The sequence below is a fragment of the Argiope bruennichi genome, chromosome 3 (genome assembly GCF_947563725.1).
Source record: "Argiope bruennichi chromosome 3, qqArgBrue1.1, whole genome shotgun sequence".
Lineage (NCBI taxonomy): Eukaryota > Metazoa > Arthropoda > Arachnida > Araneae > Araneidae > Argiope > Argiope bruennichi.
Genome location: NC_079153.1, coordinates 70,598,590 through 70,615,477, shown reverse-complemented (window position 1 = coordinate 70,615,477; position 16,888 = coordinate 70,598,590). Strand labels below are relative to the sequence as shown.

At 26.5% G+C, this 16,888-nt stretch overlaps 3 non-coding genes across 3 annotated transcripts; all 3 read left to right on the top strand.

Annotated features, from left to right (window-relative positions):
* Positions 1-5,629: 5,629 nt before the first annotated feature.
* Trnag-ccc (transfer RNA glycine (anticodon CCC)) lies at positions 5,630-5,700 on the top strand. The gene has a single exon. It is a non-coding gene; the product is annotated as a tRNA-Gly (tRNA).
* Positions 5,701-6,062: 362 nt separating this feature from the next.
* Trnag-ccc (transfer RNA glycine (anticodon CCC)) lies at positions 6,063-6,133 on the top strand. The gene has a single exon. It is a non-coding gene; the product is annotated as a tRNA-Gly (tRNA).
* Positions 6,134-6,494: 361 nt separating this feature from the next.
* On the top strand, positions 6,495-6,565 carry Trnag-ccc (transfer RNA glycine (anticodon CCC)). Its single transcript has one exon. It is a non-coding gene; the product is annotated as a tRNA-Gly (tRNA).
* Positions 6,566-16,888: the final 10,323 nt, after the last annotated feature.

The following is a 16,888-nucleotide window of genomic DNA, read 5'->3' as shown; positions in this document are numbered from 1 at the left end:
ACATAAGGTCCAAATTCAAGCATGCCGAAAGGAAAGAAAATATTTCAATATTTAAAGATCTATAGAGTTTATTTCGAAAACACAGTATGTATCTCTACTAATAAAAAAGTAGAATGTGTGTGTATGTTGGCGCTCTCTCCAAGCCAGACCAGCTGACGTAGAATTATCAAAATTGGCATATATACTTTAGAGGGTGGAAATGTGCCATCTGGAGATATTTTTGAAATTTTAATTAATTAAAAATAAAGATGATATATCTATGTTTTTTTTAAATAACTTCCAAAAATATTCTCTCACAAAAAATAATTTTTGGACTGATTTTTAACATTAAGAACATTACTTTTTTAATGGTATCAGTTTAGTTTCTGTAAATTTCTTTAGTCTAGGTTTAGGTTTAGTTACCATTTTGGGACATTTTTTAAAATCATATTTTTATTTTTATGAATAAAAATTAAAAATTTTCATTGTTAATTACGAATATTTTATCTCATTTTTCCCATTTAAATATGTTCTAGCACAAATTTAAAACTCTTCAGTTGCGCAAACGCAATCATGATGGGGTTTGGATGCCAAAATTTTCAATCTCTACCCATATTGGGCCAAATCGGGGAAAGCAAAGATGTCATACATGTACAGTGGATTTTCTGCATTTCATTATCAAGCTTAGCACCAAAGACTATATTGCATAAGTTAGAAACTCGAGGAGAGAACATCACCACCCTTGTTTCGATAAGTTTTGTTACAGAATATACCTCATAAATGTCAACGCTCTATGCACGGTCGTTCGATTTGCATAAACAATTAGTGTTGTGACTTATGGCACGTTATAATCCTGCGGATAGATATCTGTCAGCGATTTAAGCCGAGTGAGCGTCTCTTGTTTCTTTAGTAGTGCCAACTAGGCCAAGAGTACGACTTAGGGAGGCAACCTCTTTTTACAGGGAGGCACATTCACACATCTCACAGATAGAAAATAGAAGAAGAACAACCATGCCCGAACCGGGATTCGTACCCAAGACACCCAGAACACGGGGAAGATGCGCTATCCCTATGCCCGAACGCCGGCGCTAGTTACAGTGAGAACTATGTTGATGGTTAACACTTACGTGATAAACAAATAATAAAAAGGAACACCGAAATCATTATCGAGCGATTAAAATTCGCCAATAAAAATTAATCTTGCGAATCATCAAAAAGTTAGAATAGATTTTTTTTTGCAAAGCTAAATTTACTCAAAGCTTACTTTTCAGTATTAAATAAATAAACAGCATGAAATTGAAAGTAAAATTGTTAAAAATGGCTGTTAATGTCATTTAATGTAGAGCCACATTAATATCTACATTTCTTTGAAATCTCTAGGTGAAAGTTTATTGATCTAATATCTTTGACATTAAACTTGAAGCTAATTAAAATAGGAAAAGAGAGACTCGTTACAAGCCAGCTCATTGTCACTGGGCGTTGGCAAACATTAACGTTTTACGTGAACAAATACAATTGAAATTGCGGAAAGTAATTATCATTTATCTTAAGTATCTTATTTTAATTATCTTATTAATGTTATCAGACTTGAATAAATGGCTTATCAGGCGAGAATAAATTGTAACACAGGAATGGATAGTTTCCCCTAACCATTGTGGACAGTCGGGAGCAATAATTTCAACCACCTCTTTTTGATGAGACATTCAGCATTCATTTCTAAAGCACTCTTAAGCACATCGTATATATAATATATAAGTATAGGGGAATCTTCATGTATTGATTTTTCATATATCGAAAATTTCTATCTATTGTTCTATTAAAAAATCCTGTATTTTCAAAAAAAAAAAGAAAAAAAAAAGCAGTTTTTGCATACTAAATAAAATTTTGATAATATGGGCCAAAAATCTTTGAATACAAAAAATTGTTTATTCAATTATGCGTATCAATTATTATGTAAGAAATTACTTATCAGCAAAAATGCTTAAGATTATTGCGAACCTATTATTAGATTTTTTTAAGTATAAAAATAAAAAAAAACTACTATTTTTTAATAATAGAAATTTCAAAAAAAAAAAAAAAAAAGAAATAGGAATTCGTTTTTGAAAAATTAATAAAAACTTTTACACGAGTCATATGTTATTTTTACTCATAGATTAAATTCTGCCTATACATTTTCTAACTAAGAAATCTCTCCTTTATTTTACATTCAATTTAGTTATTTTAAAAAATAAATGTGGACACCAACAGAGATCTTTAATGTAACTGAGATGTTCTCGAAAATGAAAAAAAAAAAAAAAAAATAAATAAATCAGAATTTTATCTGTAAATAAAGGGGATTTTTAGTATATATATATAAGTTGAAAATTGTAAATTTTGTAAAAGTAGAATTTAGTAAATATATATAGAAACAATTTAGTTACGTTCACTGTAAACAACATAAAGATGTTTACTTTTTGAGGTATTTGTTTTTTAATAGAAAATCTAATATTTGCGGTGAGATAATAAACTTTAAGTTAATATTCATAAAACGATAATCTCAGGAAAAAAAAGAATTATAAATGATATAATTTTAAAATCAGATTAGTAAGTATATGAGTATAAACACAGGGAATGTATTTTGATATTAATATAATTAAAATTTTAAAAAATCTTGAAGGTCATGCAACATAAAAATTAAAGTTAAGATTATCATTATAAATTACCTCTTAAAATTATTTAATTGCACCTAAATAAATATAAAAAGAAAGAAAAAAAATGTATGTAGTGTTTGTAATTTTATAGTATATTTCATGTGATTTTAACAAAAAAAGGAGTTTATATATATATATATAAATATATATATATATATATATATATATATATATATATATATATATATATATATATATATATATATATATATATATATATATATATATATATATATATATATATATATATATATATATATATATATACTGACATTTCTTATGCAAATACAAGAAAAACATATTGAATGAAATTTAGCGTTTTCAAACATAAGCATATTTTTGTAATCAGTTAGACATTCTCTATTTTGTGTGATTAGAAACATTAAATTTTGTGGCTATATATCGTCCCAGGAATGGGATAAAAAAATAAAGAGAACTAAAAAAAAGTGTGAAATTTCCACAACAAACGATAATTGTTAAAAAAAATGTTGTTTGTATATCGTTATTTAAATAGATTGTTAAATAGAAGCAAAATTTTTCTTTAAAGTGGCAGAACTAATTATTTATTATTATTTTTGGAAGTAACAGAAAAGTTTAAAATAAATATTTCTATAATGAAATTTTCCAAAATTTTTAAATACAGAGTTTTCTAAGTTTCTATTTTTAAATTTAGATTTTTTTCAATTTAAGTTTAATGAAAAGACTGTATATTGATGACATATGAGGGTCAGAAAACTGCTGAAATTATCAATGATAGTCAGAAGTTAAATAGTAGACTAGATAGCGGTGGGCTTAGATAGTAACAGAAGACATATTTTTGTATGATAAATCTTAAATAAGATTATCTTTTATCTTTGAAAATTAATGAGCTGGGATGCATGTATCTTCCCTTTACCCTTATTATAAAGATTCTTAACTAATACGTTATGAATCAATGAAATTTTGGAGACAATGTTCCTTTTATATTTATTTAGGATAAGTGTACTCGGTCTCGTATCAATATTCCAAATAAAATAGTATGTTCTGATTATAATATATTTTAAGAAATGAACTTGATTATTATATCCTCTGTAATAATTAATTTTATATACTAAAATCTATTATTTAATTTTATATAGATGCATTTATTTATAAGATATATTATATTTATTTAAAATATATTATAGATTTACAATATATTTTAATAAATATTTTGAACTGAGATTAGTATAAACTTTCGGGAGAAAAAATTTGGGAAATCCAAGATTCTCTAACACCTTCTGAACATAAAAATTGGATTATCATGCACAGAATATATTCGAATCTTGTTTTATCTACTCACAGATATGCCATCAGTAATCATTTATTACCATGTTTCTCCAGATCTAGACATCTATTAACGAAATTTGAAACTTCTATCCTTGAGTATAGGGCAGCTAGAATCACAGTTTATGTTGTCAATTTGGGGAATTACTATTTATAGTGCAAGAATGATACAATCGTAAAATATTAAATAATTACAAAAGATAAACACCCTATTTGAAAAAGATATAATGCGATATTTTCATGGCAGTAGTTTATATTTCAAATGCATATTTATATCTATATTTTAATATTATATGCTTCTTATTTTAACGGTTCATATTTTAAATTTATCAATATAAAAAGAATCGTATCAACGTTGTTGGGCATTTTGCGCCAGTAGAGATACTGAATTTTAAGAGCTTATCTTTAGAGAAGAAAATCTGAAATGTTTTTGTTGAACTTTTATTAATTATATATAGATTTATTAATGATTTTTCAGTGTTAACGATGTTTTCCTGAATGGAAGGGTGATGACGTTAAAGGATCAAGGTTAATGTATTTAACTTAGGAAATTAATAAGGAAGGGAAGCAAAAAAATATTGCATAAGTGTTTTGCACTCACTGACAGGTACTAACGACATCTAAACGCTTTTTAATTAGAATACAGATAATTAACATGTTTATTTCTCTGAAAGTTCTGTGCAAGCAAAGGATGCAGTTTTGTCTGATAATATATAATTTAATTTATCAGTAATGAAATATTTTCAAAGTATATCTAATTAATTAATTAAATTTTTTTTCCTTTTAATTATTTTAATTTTGTGGAAAATGTCTTATAAATGCTAAAAGTCTAAAAATTATCAAATTTATAATAATAAAAAGAATGTACACTATTATAATGAACAAAATAATTAAAAAAATATTTTTAGTTGTTATTGATCCATGTGAAAGTTATATAAAATGCCGTTTATAAATGAAAAAAAAATGAGTATACTATTCTAACACATTATTTCCAAATAGGTTTCCTTTATATCGAAAAAGAATTTTAAAATCAGTATATACATTCCAGTTCATAAAAAACTGTTTAAAAATTTGACAAAGTAAACATTGCCTTTCACAAATAAAACAGAAATTTATCAATATAACTCGAATATGAAATTCAATTACCATTTCTTGAAGATTTAATGTATTGTTAAAATACAAAAATTTGATTTCTAAAATTCAGTTCTCCCCAATCTCGTCTCTTTTTCAGATTTTGGTAATTTTAGATTGTGACTGAAATAGCACAGTTCTCATTAAAAGTAACAATGAAGACCACCTGAAAGTACTAAGAAAGGGGAAACAGATGTTTCAATGTAAACTTCGAGTCGGAATTAAATTGTTTTCTAGGTAAGTGTCTTTGGATCGTCTGCTCCAGAGAGAGAGAGAGAGAGATCTGATCTATGCGCATGGTCGAAGCTCTCTCTGCGCAAGCTTGAAATGTTCGATTTTTTGCGAAAGAGAACTGCTTCCATTTATTAAATATTTAAACAACGGCCAGTATCTTACCTTTTTTATATTTTAAGATGCGATAAATTCTATAATTTCTTCATTTTATCTTTCATTTTCTTATAAAATCTGCTTTAAAGTACCTATATTAAACAGTACAGTACTTAAATTGTACTTCCATAGCATGAGCGCCGCTGGTGTAGTGGTATCATGCAAGATTCCCATTCTTGCGACTCGGGTTCGATTCCCGGGCGGCGCAGGGCTGTATTTTTAATTTTTTTGACAATAAGTAATCTTACAATGAAAAGAAAATCATTTTTTTTTCAGATAATTTTGTATTTTAATACGAAAATTGGCAATATAGTAGAAATTACGAAATAAATGTATCAAACAAAATATAAAGACATTTAAAATGGTGCAACTCTAATTAATAACTGTTCTGTTCATGTAAAGTTTAAGCTTGGAGATTAAGTGGCCATAATAAATACTAACTTCTCTATCCAATAGACTTCGGAATCTTTGAGTACACTAACAAAGTCTTCGTATCTCTTTAAAAAAACATTTTCTTTTTTAAAAAAGTGAATTCATGTACAGATGGTAAACATTACAACCTCGAGACAAGCGCCGCTGGTGTAGTGGTATCATGCAAGATTCCCATTCTTGCGACTCGGGTTCGATTCCCGGGCGGCGCAGGTGTGTATTTTTAATTTTTTTGACAATAAGTAATCTTACAATGAAAAGAAAATCATTTTTTTTCAGATAATTTTGTATTTTAATACGGAAATTGGCAATATAGTAGAAATTACGAAATAAATGTATCAAACAAAATATAAAGACATTTAAAACGGTGCCACTCTAATTAATAACTGTTCTGTTCATGTAAAGTTTAAGCTTGGAGAGTAAGTGGCCATAATAAATACTAACTTCTCTATTCAATAGACTTCGGAATCTTTGGGTACACCAACAAAGTCTTCGTATCTCTTTAAAAAAACATTTTCTTTTTTAAAAAAGTGAATTCATGTACAGATAGTAAACATTACAACCTCGAGACAAGCGCCGCTGGTGTAGTGGTATCATGCAAGTTTCCCATTCTTGCGACTCGGGTTCGATTCCCGGGCGGCGCAGGGGTGTTTCATTTTAACTTTCAGGTGATAAGTAGTAACAGAATCAAGTGATATTTATTCTTTAGCAAGAGTTATATACTTTAGAAGCTCTGATTAAAATGCATAAAGAATTTTGTCTTCTAGGGGCTATCAAGTAACTTAAATCGCGAGGCCCCCTTTGTCCTAGAAACTTTCAAAATAAAGTATTTTTATAGATTAATCCTTATAAATAGCTTTAAGTAGCAAAACGGTAATCGCAGGCCCCTTTCTAAAAAGTTGGTTTCAGTACGGCACATGAAATTTAAAAGCAGTATAATAAAAACTTTTCATAACGCAGTCTATTTAATAACAGAATTGGATAGTTTTTGACATTTATAAATCTGTATATATTTTTTAGAATTATAAAATAATATATAAAATAAAATATTCAAATCGTCATTAATTAAGAATGTTGCGAGAATTATGTTCCAAAATTAATTTCAGAAATATTTTATTTAAATTTGAATAAGTTCGTCTGCACGATTAATTAAATGAGAGTACAGAATCAACTAACTTTCATAATACTGCAAAAACATTTCGAGGATTCTTGCCTCAAGATTTCGGGAACATAATTATTGTCTTTTTAGCTTATTCAATAACCCTCTCCTAGTTTTAAAATGACGAGATAGGTAAATGCATCAAACGAAATGCAAAGAACCTTAAAGACTATTCATAATTTACAGTTATTTTTCCCGAGAAATGTAGAAACTAGGATAGCGGGTGTTTGGGATAAACTTATCTAAATATACTTTGGAAATATATAGTCCACCATTGAAATCGTGTATTTCTAAAACGAGGCATTATTCTAGCAAATAAATCTAAATAATTGAAATTTACTCTGTAGTGTTGTTTAAAAATCAATTAATTTATAAAAGAAATATTTTAACCGAATCCACATAGACGTTTTATTGATTTTTTCCCAAGTAAGAAAAAATACCTAATATTAAAATACGCACTGATTATTTCATTTTCAATATTGATTTGAAATTTATTTTTGAAAACGTTTCCAATAATTTTATGCATTTATTGTAGCTTTTTTTCTTCTTAGTAAAAATCAAATTTGATCATTTTTGTAAGTTTTATCTTTATTTGAACGCCAGGGAGAAATTTTAAAGGGGAAGTATTTCTGATTTTAATATGTTACTGTTAATATGCTGACATATTATCTTTTAATTGTGATTTCATTATTGAGATAATAGTGAGACAAAAATCGCTCTGAGCACTCCAGAAGACAGATTGTTGAACCAAAAAATATCAAATTTAGCTTATAAAGCTCGTTTCAGAAACCGTTCATCTATTCACTTCACTTGATTCTATTCACTTTACTCATCAGCCAGGGTGTGACACGCAATGAATAAGATAGCATATTTTAAATGTTCTTTGTAAGCGTCAATTTAGTTATTTCTTTTTTGAATCATAAAGTTTAGTTTCAATTCGAAGCTTGTGTAAGGTTTCTATATTCCTACGCGTTTCCTTATATCATAATTCAAAAATAGTTCAAAATTCTGTAATGTATCAAGACGTAAACATACAATTAAAATGTATTTCAATAATAAAGTGGATAATAGCATGATTATAATTGCGCCTGTAAAGATTAATAGAAAAAAATGCAAAAAAATTAGATGGTGTAAAAGTGATAACTAACAAAATGTGCACTCAAATTCATCTAAATAGCTACAAGGTTTTATTCTTCTATCTATAAAATTGGCTGATATCAAATATATTGACTAAAACTACTTTTTTTTTTTACATCAGACTGATATTTAAATGAGTCTTTTGTTGAATATTTCAGGGATAATATACTTATCATAATAGTTTGTTGAAAAAGACGGAGTCAAGAAGTTATAATATATTTATTAAGTCTTATTAAATTCTAAAAAAAGTAAAATAGTGCATTCATTGAAGTGTTCGCAAAAAATTTCAAAATGTATATTTTCAAACACCCACAAGGAATTTGAATTCTTCTAACGATATTTGCATACTCATGCAGTTACATCGATTAAGTATCGTATAAATCTCCGTCATTTCAAACTTTCGCTCGATACAGAAATGCGTCAATTTTTAAAATGATTTTAAAATTGATGTATATAATTGCAAGCAAATAATTTTATTTTCTTCTTCAGAATTGCACTATTTCGCTGAAATAATATATTTTTTCAAGCCTGCTATCTCTTCTTTATTAAGTTGAAGTTGCAACTGGAACCCAAACAACATGAGCAGCAATGTACGTGATTAACTAAATTTATTTGGTCATAATGATTGATACTAATAAAATATTCATATATTATAATTTTTTCTATATAAATTAAATCTACACTTTTAAAATAAATGTTTCATGTATTTTTATGGTTAGCTGCGCTAAATGTAGAAATAAAATGCCCCCAAACAATATATAATGAAGCTTGTTTTGATAGTTGTGCTAAAATTTGTGTATGCGTAGATGAATGTCTGGGAAAAAATTCATTAATTTACAATTTTACATTATGTGAGGGCTTACAAATATTTAATACTTTTTACTTTTCATTATAATAGGAGCCTAGTATATTTCATTATACCTAGGAGCCAAAGTATATTCACACAATTTTCAACCTTATTTAGCCAGATTTTTAATAATAAGAATATATCTAGACGCAATATTTTAAAAAAAATTCTACTTTTTTGGGATACCTTGTATTGTTTAGTAAAATAAATAAATAAATATCTCCACCTTCATCTGTTATGCCTCCTCTATCTGGGGTAAATAAAACCTGACTGACGCATGCGTAAAGACAGCGAGGATTTCCACGTCTAAAACATGCACTCACTGATAGGGGTTTTCGAAATTTTAGTTAAATATTTTAGTAAAAATAAATCAAAATTGTAACGTTTTTACTCAATAACATCGGGGCATATTATCGCGTAACAACTATTTTTAAACCATTTTAAAAAGTGAATAAGTTTTTTTACTGATACCAGATTTTTTTTTCCCAACCAAATTTCCTTTTAATGAATTTTTAAGCACATTTTGCTATAGTATTTCCCAATACTTTAATAACTGTGTTTATACACATCCGATATTAAATATGTTTCTTTGCTCACATTAAACTTGCTTCATAACAAATTTTTAAATTAAAATAAAGATATCCTAACCAAGTCTTACTCATGAGCAATTTAAATGTTTCATTTAGGAGAATTTTTTTCTCAATATGAAGCATCCATATAAAATATCTCATCTTACTAAAAATAGTTTCATTATGACTTCAATAAAACCTGTCTATGAGAGAATATTATTCTTAGGGAAAGTTTGATTTTAAGGTTTCGAAACACATTAATTGTGAATTTTTTCACATTGTGTTGTTTTTGATTCTAATAAATAATTATTCATTAAATGATTAAAAAATCTTTATCTTTTTTAATAATTAGCCATTTTGTCAATCATCAAATAATCGTCAATCTCAGATAAATAATTTGTCTAACTATTTCGCTACAATTGAGGGTTACTAATTTTTAATTAAATATTTTGCATTAGTTTTCGTTGCAAAATATTTTTTAACAAATGTTTGTAGAAGTGGATCAGACATCATCTTAGAAGCCTTATATCGTTCTATTCATAGTGCAATGTATTTTTCTACTTTTCTCTCATCACACCCAAAATTTGAAATTTAATTAGAACTAAAAGCATGCAATTGTTACATTGAAAGAAGCAAAAATTAATATTTTCGTTAATTATATTTAGGAAAAAAATGTTTCATTAATTCCGTTATTAACTATAGCCAAGAAGTAAGAAATTAAACAAGCAGAAGAAGGATACAGAAAGAAGCCTTAATATTTATCTACAACAATAGCAAAATTGGAAAGACAATTTTCATTTTGTATGATAGTAATTAACTGATTAAATCTAGCACATGATGGTAATTTTTCAGAATTATTAGACAGGCGTGCATAAAATAAAAATCTTATGTAGCCCATTATAGTCAAAGTTTGTACTCAAGAAATTCTTGTTGAAACATTCGCTGAAATTTATAAAGGTTTTATTTTATTATCTGAAATCTAATTTCAAAATATAAAGGGTTATTAGCAAGATGTATTTTTCATTTGTAATCAGTCTTTTATAATATTCGAACTTTACAATATAATGAAGTTTAGTAAACACATATCTATTTTTCTAAGTAAATTTACTTTCTTTTTCTCTAGAGAATGGAATTTCTTTGATATTGAAAATATAGTGAGCCCAGTATTTCTCTCTTCAAAACGTCTTTAATAATTTCAAGTTAATTTCTTTTTTAATTATGATCTTATTATGTAAAACGGAGTTACAATTAAGATTAAAATATTTTAAGTGTTATATGCACCAATGTTTACGTTGTGATCCAATTTAAATTTTCACATATTAATAACAAAGTTTAAAATGTATTGCACGTGCTGCCATCTAAATTCAATCTGAGCAATACTTGAGGTGATAATTTAAAAAATACTTAGCACTTCCCATTTTTTTTTTTTTTTCTGCTTATATCAAATCTCTTTAAAAAATATATTTAAATTTTCTCGTGCTTCAATGCAGATAGGAATTAATTTGCATTTTCTAGATCACGTAATTGTTTGTTCACAAAAATCTGTGAACATTTCTTTTTCTTTTTTTTCTTTTTTACCAGTGTAAAAATGCATGCAACTTCATTAAATCACAATCAAAGTCAAATGTATTTTTGTTGAAATATAGAATGTGTCGAGTTCATTCTGTAAAATTAACGATTACCTGATAACATTCAGAATAATATGGAAATAATAAACAATTTTAACGCTGTATTCAAGAATGAGAATTGGTTTAATTCTTTTTGTTAAAGAAAAATGCTTTCACGTGAAGAAAGTCCTTCATTTGTTCGTGAAAATTTGCCATTTTAATTTTGGTTGCATTTTGGAACAGAAGATGGCGCCACGTATGCTATGCAGAAAGTTAAGGATTTTATAAATGGATTAGAAAGTATACATTCGAATAGAAATAAAATTATATCATCGTTTCTTTGTTGAATCAGTGATCTGAATCCGCTATAAGCGATGACCACGAAATCTTGAATCAAGACTCGATGGCATGGAAAATAACCGCTCTGCAAATTTCCTTATCATGAAAAGCTCAATATTCAAGATAGATTTCGCTCAGCTCTAATATTGTACAAGTAGAACATGATTCCCCCTCCCCTTAATTTTGCAGTACAGATATAGAATTAAAAACATTTATAATTTTATTTCCTTCTTGGAAATTAACTGTCTGTTTTTAATTAGCTATAGAGACATATTTCTAATTGGTTTCTGAAATCAATTATTATTACATGCTGGCTGTTCTATAATATTATTTTGATATTTTAACTCTTAACTGGGATGGTGCGGTATGTCAGGCCGCTAAAGATGGACTTTCGGTCACCGCTATTCTATTTTTAGCTCAATCGAATAGATTGACCCTGTAACTTTCTGTTTCATGATCTTCACAAGTACACTTTTTCAGCCGGTTTGAGCGGATGGTTTTTTAAATATTTCAACTATTTCTTAGCTCGTCTCTGTGAGACCGCAGCTCTTTTTTAGTGTTCCGGTTTTACCCAAGACTTAGCAGATGACTCTAAAACTTGGTACTAGAAACATCATCAAACCTGCTGATCCTCGTTATAAAGCAGAGCTCCAGAGAGTTTTAAATTAAAGTGATTTTAGTAATGAGGATAATTGTGTAAAAATATTTTTTTTTTTGTTGAAAGTTCTCATTTGGCTGATTCTAATGTATATGTTCAAATATAATTAATTTTAATAATGATAGTGTATTTTGAAAAAAATCCTAAAATACATTAATATACCAAGAGAAATATCTGCATAATTTATAGGCTGATTTTTATGCTTATACTTAACCTGTATGTTATAAATGCCCTCGAAAACCTACGATGCCAATACAATAAAAGGATCAATTTTACCCATTGTCATTTCTTTTATTCTTCATATAATTGTTGAATTTCCCTTATATTGTTTTCTATATACCTTTGTGCCCTGGAAAAAATAAATATGATTTTTTTAAAAATAAGTAATATGTTTATTCAAGAATATTATTTGTTATACCACGTAATTTGAGAAGAAAATGTATGTTCGAACGCAATTACTTTTTTTAATGAAAATATATTTTAAAAAATTTCTAAAACATATTTATATATCAAGAAAAATATCTGCAGGATATATTGACAGATTTTCATACTAATACTTTCATTAGAAAATTTATTTTCAGTGTAAAGAAAATGCGGTCTCCTTTACCGCACACCCCAATTAAGTCTTGAATTTTCACCTCCCCAATTATGGATTAAAGGTAATGTGCAATATTAAGAATATTAAGGACTATCGTAACAATATTTAATAATATCTTTGTTCTGTAAAAGAAACATCCTGTGCATAGTTTAGCTTACATGTCTTATCCCTATTAACTCAAAATATTGACCAACTTCTCCATGATTTTTTTCGGTATTCAAATATTGGGTAATATTTTGAAGATATTGTAACTATTGAGGAATTTTTGTGAATAAATATTGCATCATTTCTTGCGCAATTGCATTCCCTTATGGGGGCTCGATGTTTTATAAAGAAAGCATAAAATTCTATAAATAAATTCCTATAACGAATACTATAAATAAAAAAAACGTCAAACATAAGTCTTAAAAGATATTGCATAAATGTAAAAGAGAAGCATTTGTTTCATTGTGTTTATCTTATTTAGTTTGGATCTTACTGATAATAATAATCGTTACCAATAAATCATATAATATCTAGTTTTTTTATATATATTTTTGGAACTATTTTAAGACATCTTTGATCTTACAAATGAGTTGTTCTTTGCTAATTTATACCTCTTAGAATTTCTATAGAAGATTAAAAAAAATTAATGTTCATTTGAAACTCAAAGAAATCTAAAATCAAAATTTATTTCTACGTTTATTAAAAACTTTTTAAAAAATTAAGAAGATATTAAAAGCATTAAGAATATGCAAACTGGAATTTTCGTTTGAAAGATGAAATTATTTTTGAATAAATTAATGGATGTTTCATTTATATGCATTCGAAAGGAGCAAAATCTGAATGTTTCTCAAATGGGTAGGCTTAAAAAATATAAATAACTGGAAAAAAATTATATAAAAAACATGTTCAAGTTTCACAATTGCCTTTACATTATTTGAGTACTTCTGTCTTATTTCTAGTACTTTCTGCAAATAAATATCCAATGCAAATTAATAACTGATACTACTCTATCTTAGCACTTACCAACTGGCTAAAAAGGCATAATAAAAATTCATGTAATATGTTTTTTTAAATTTTATTGTCTTTTATATTAAGGGAATAGGGCACCCTAAAATGAATTTTTTCTTATAGAAAACATTAATTAATTACATAATGTAAAAGATTTAATAATTAATTAACATAATTAAACATAATTTATAAAGTAATGGTGCATTTACATTATTACAAATGCTTATACCGGATGAAAAATACTATTAGAACTTCCTACTAAAATATGTAATCCAAAACAAATTTTTGATTCCATTTCGTCTTGAAAAAAACAGTTTGATTCAGTCTACAGGCATTTTTTTTGAAACTGTGGCATTACGTAAAAAGAGGAAGAATAAAATTAATTTCATACATGTAAACTTAAGGATTTTAATATATTTTGAAATACAAAATCAGAGGGGAGTGAACAGGTGATATCGTAAACGAAGGAATTGAATGATTTCTAATAATATTTGCTCCTACACTTTATTAATATTTAATTAAATTTATTAAATAACAATTAAAGAAAATGTATTCTGATATTATATTCCCTGTTTTCTAATCCTTGCAAGGAGAAGCTTGTGTTTATTGACTTTAGAAGGTCAATATAAACGAGTTCTTTCATTTTGAAGACCAAAACTTGTTTTGGCTAGATTCCGAGAAATTGCATGATGTGGTTGGTAATAAGCAAAGTCAATACGATCGAAATCTACCGCCTAATTTTCTATACCATATTGAAATTATTGTATTGTGCAAACAATAGTGATTTTACAAAACAAATAATCTGATTCTAATGAGTCGATTCAAGTAAAAATCCATTTATTATTAATAAGAATAATCTACAAATTATGCATTTTATTAAATATATGAATCATTTAATCTTAAGTGGATATATAAATAATGTGCTTATGTGTGGAAGCTAACTCATCAATGCAAGATTTAATATTATATCGTCCTGATTTATTGTATTTTTGGTACCTTGTATTTAGTATCTTGTATTTGGGTAATATGTTTAAATATATCATTCTCAAGGTCTTCTAGAATTTCTAAAAGTTATATATCTAAGTTCTTCTAGATTCATTTAATTCATTATGCTAATCTTTTTCATTCTTTTAATATTAGTGTTCATCAAATACATCGATAATTATTTGATTATTCGATTCGGATAAAGGGCATGGTAAATTCAAAGGTTAAAAAATTTTATTGAAAAAAAAATTGCTTTTCTTTGAGAGTTAGCTTCAATTCGAAATTATTTCTCCATGAAATTATTATTAAGTGTAGTGTACTTTTAAAAAAAATCTATTTGACATTTAGAAGGACGCGTTGTTTTTCTAACAGTATTTATTTTATTTTCCAGGTTATTGAGATTATGTTGATAGCCTTACAACTTAATATTTAAATAAAATAATCATTGAAACAAAACATTTTAATTCTCCTCTTTAGCCAAAATCTATGTTTTCTTAAAAGGCATTTTTTTTTTTTTTTAAATTTCTTACTGCATTTCCAATTCTTAATATTTTCTGGTTCAAATTATATAAATAAGTTTACTAAAATATATTACAGGAAATTCTACATGAATTTGATGATACATTTAATATTAAAGGAATATAACCTTCTTTACGTTAGGTATAAAAAAATAGTGCTATTAAAAACAAATAGCACTATTTTTGCAAATAACACTATTTTTAACTCCTAACCCACTGGCTGCTTATTGCATACACAGTTTTATAATAAACACAATGAATAACAAGAACAAATAATTGAATTTATTTTAAATTGAAAAAGCCTTAATAACTTTCGAAAATGCAGATGAAAAAAAAAAAAAAAAACCTGGCATGGAGAAAATGTTTTTGGAAATTTTTACTTACTGATGAATTTCATTTGTTATCAAAAATAAAAATCTAAATAAGATTCAAAATATTAAGAGTACAACTTTCAAATTTCTCCATAAAGACCAGAAGGATAAGAGAGAGTAAATAAGCTAATAAAATAAAAATCGACATTTTGACCAATTTTTTGGTTAATGCGTCCCTTTAAATTCCCTTAAGAACGAATTCTAACAAAATTACTATACAAAGACTTTTCCTCAGCGATATGGTGAGCTTTGAACATGCGATATAATTAACATCTGTTGTGTATATGCCAAATTAAGGTCAAACAGTTTTGAGGCTTATTAGAAATCAATATTAGTTGGGCAATTACACAACAGATGGCGACACAGCGGTTCAATGTGCTTAATTAGTAAAACCGGATTTTGTTTTAATACTTTTCAAGCAATAACTTTTATTTCATGTAATTCTTTCGCGATTTCTTCGAAAAAATTTCTTTTTTTTTTACTTCACTTTTTAAAAATTTTAAGATATTCTGACACAATAAATTAATATTTGCCGGTCAATAGAAATTCTGAATATGTTTTAAAATCAACATATTTTTGGCACAATTTTATAAAAATGACGTTGTTTTTTTTTAAAATTTTATTTTTATTGTAGATATATATACCAGATAAATAAAATTTGAAAACGGTGAAATATAACATTTTATAAAGTATTTTGTGGTAAGAAAATTGGATCAGATATTTTAGTTCATCGTTTTAATTCTAATTTCTTCAATAAAATAAAAATTAAAAAAAAAAAAAAAACCTTGGTACTTTACAATAATTATTGACTAACAAGTTATATATATTTTTAATACGCTTATGTGGAGTAAACATGAAAAATAAATATTATAACAGCATAATTCATATTTTAATTATTATTTAACAAAATTTCAGATTTTTACAAATAGATTTATCCAATTAGTAATAGAATTGAATCTGATCAATTATTATAATAAATAATTACAATAATGCATATGGAACGTTTTCCACTTAGAAACTAATAGTTAGAACAAAATAGTTATAAGATTTTTATAATTGAAAATGTGATATAAAATAGAGATTTGTTACAAATAAATGTTATTGTTACTTATGGCACTTGTACAAGCCCTCTGGCAAAGGCAGTGATTTAAGCCGAGTTTTGTGCAGTAGCTTCTAAGGGTAAAGGC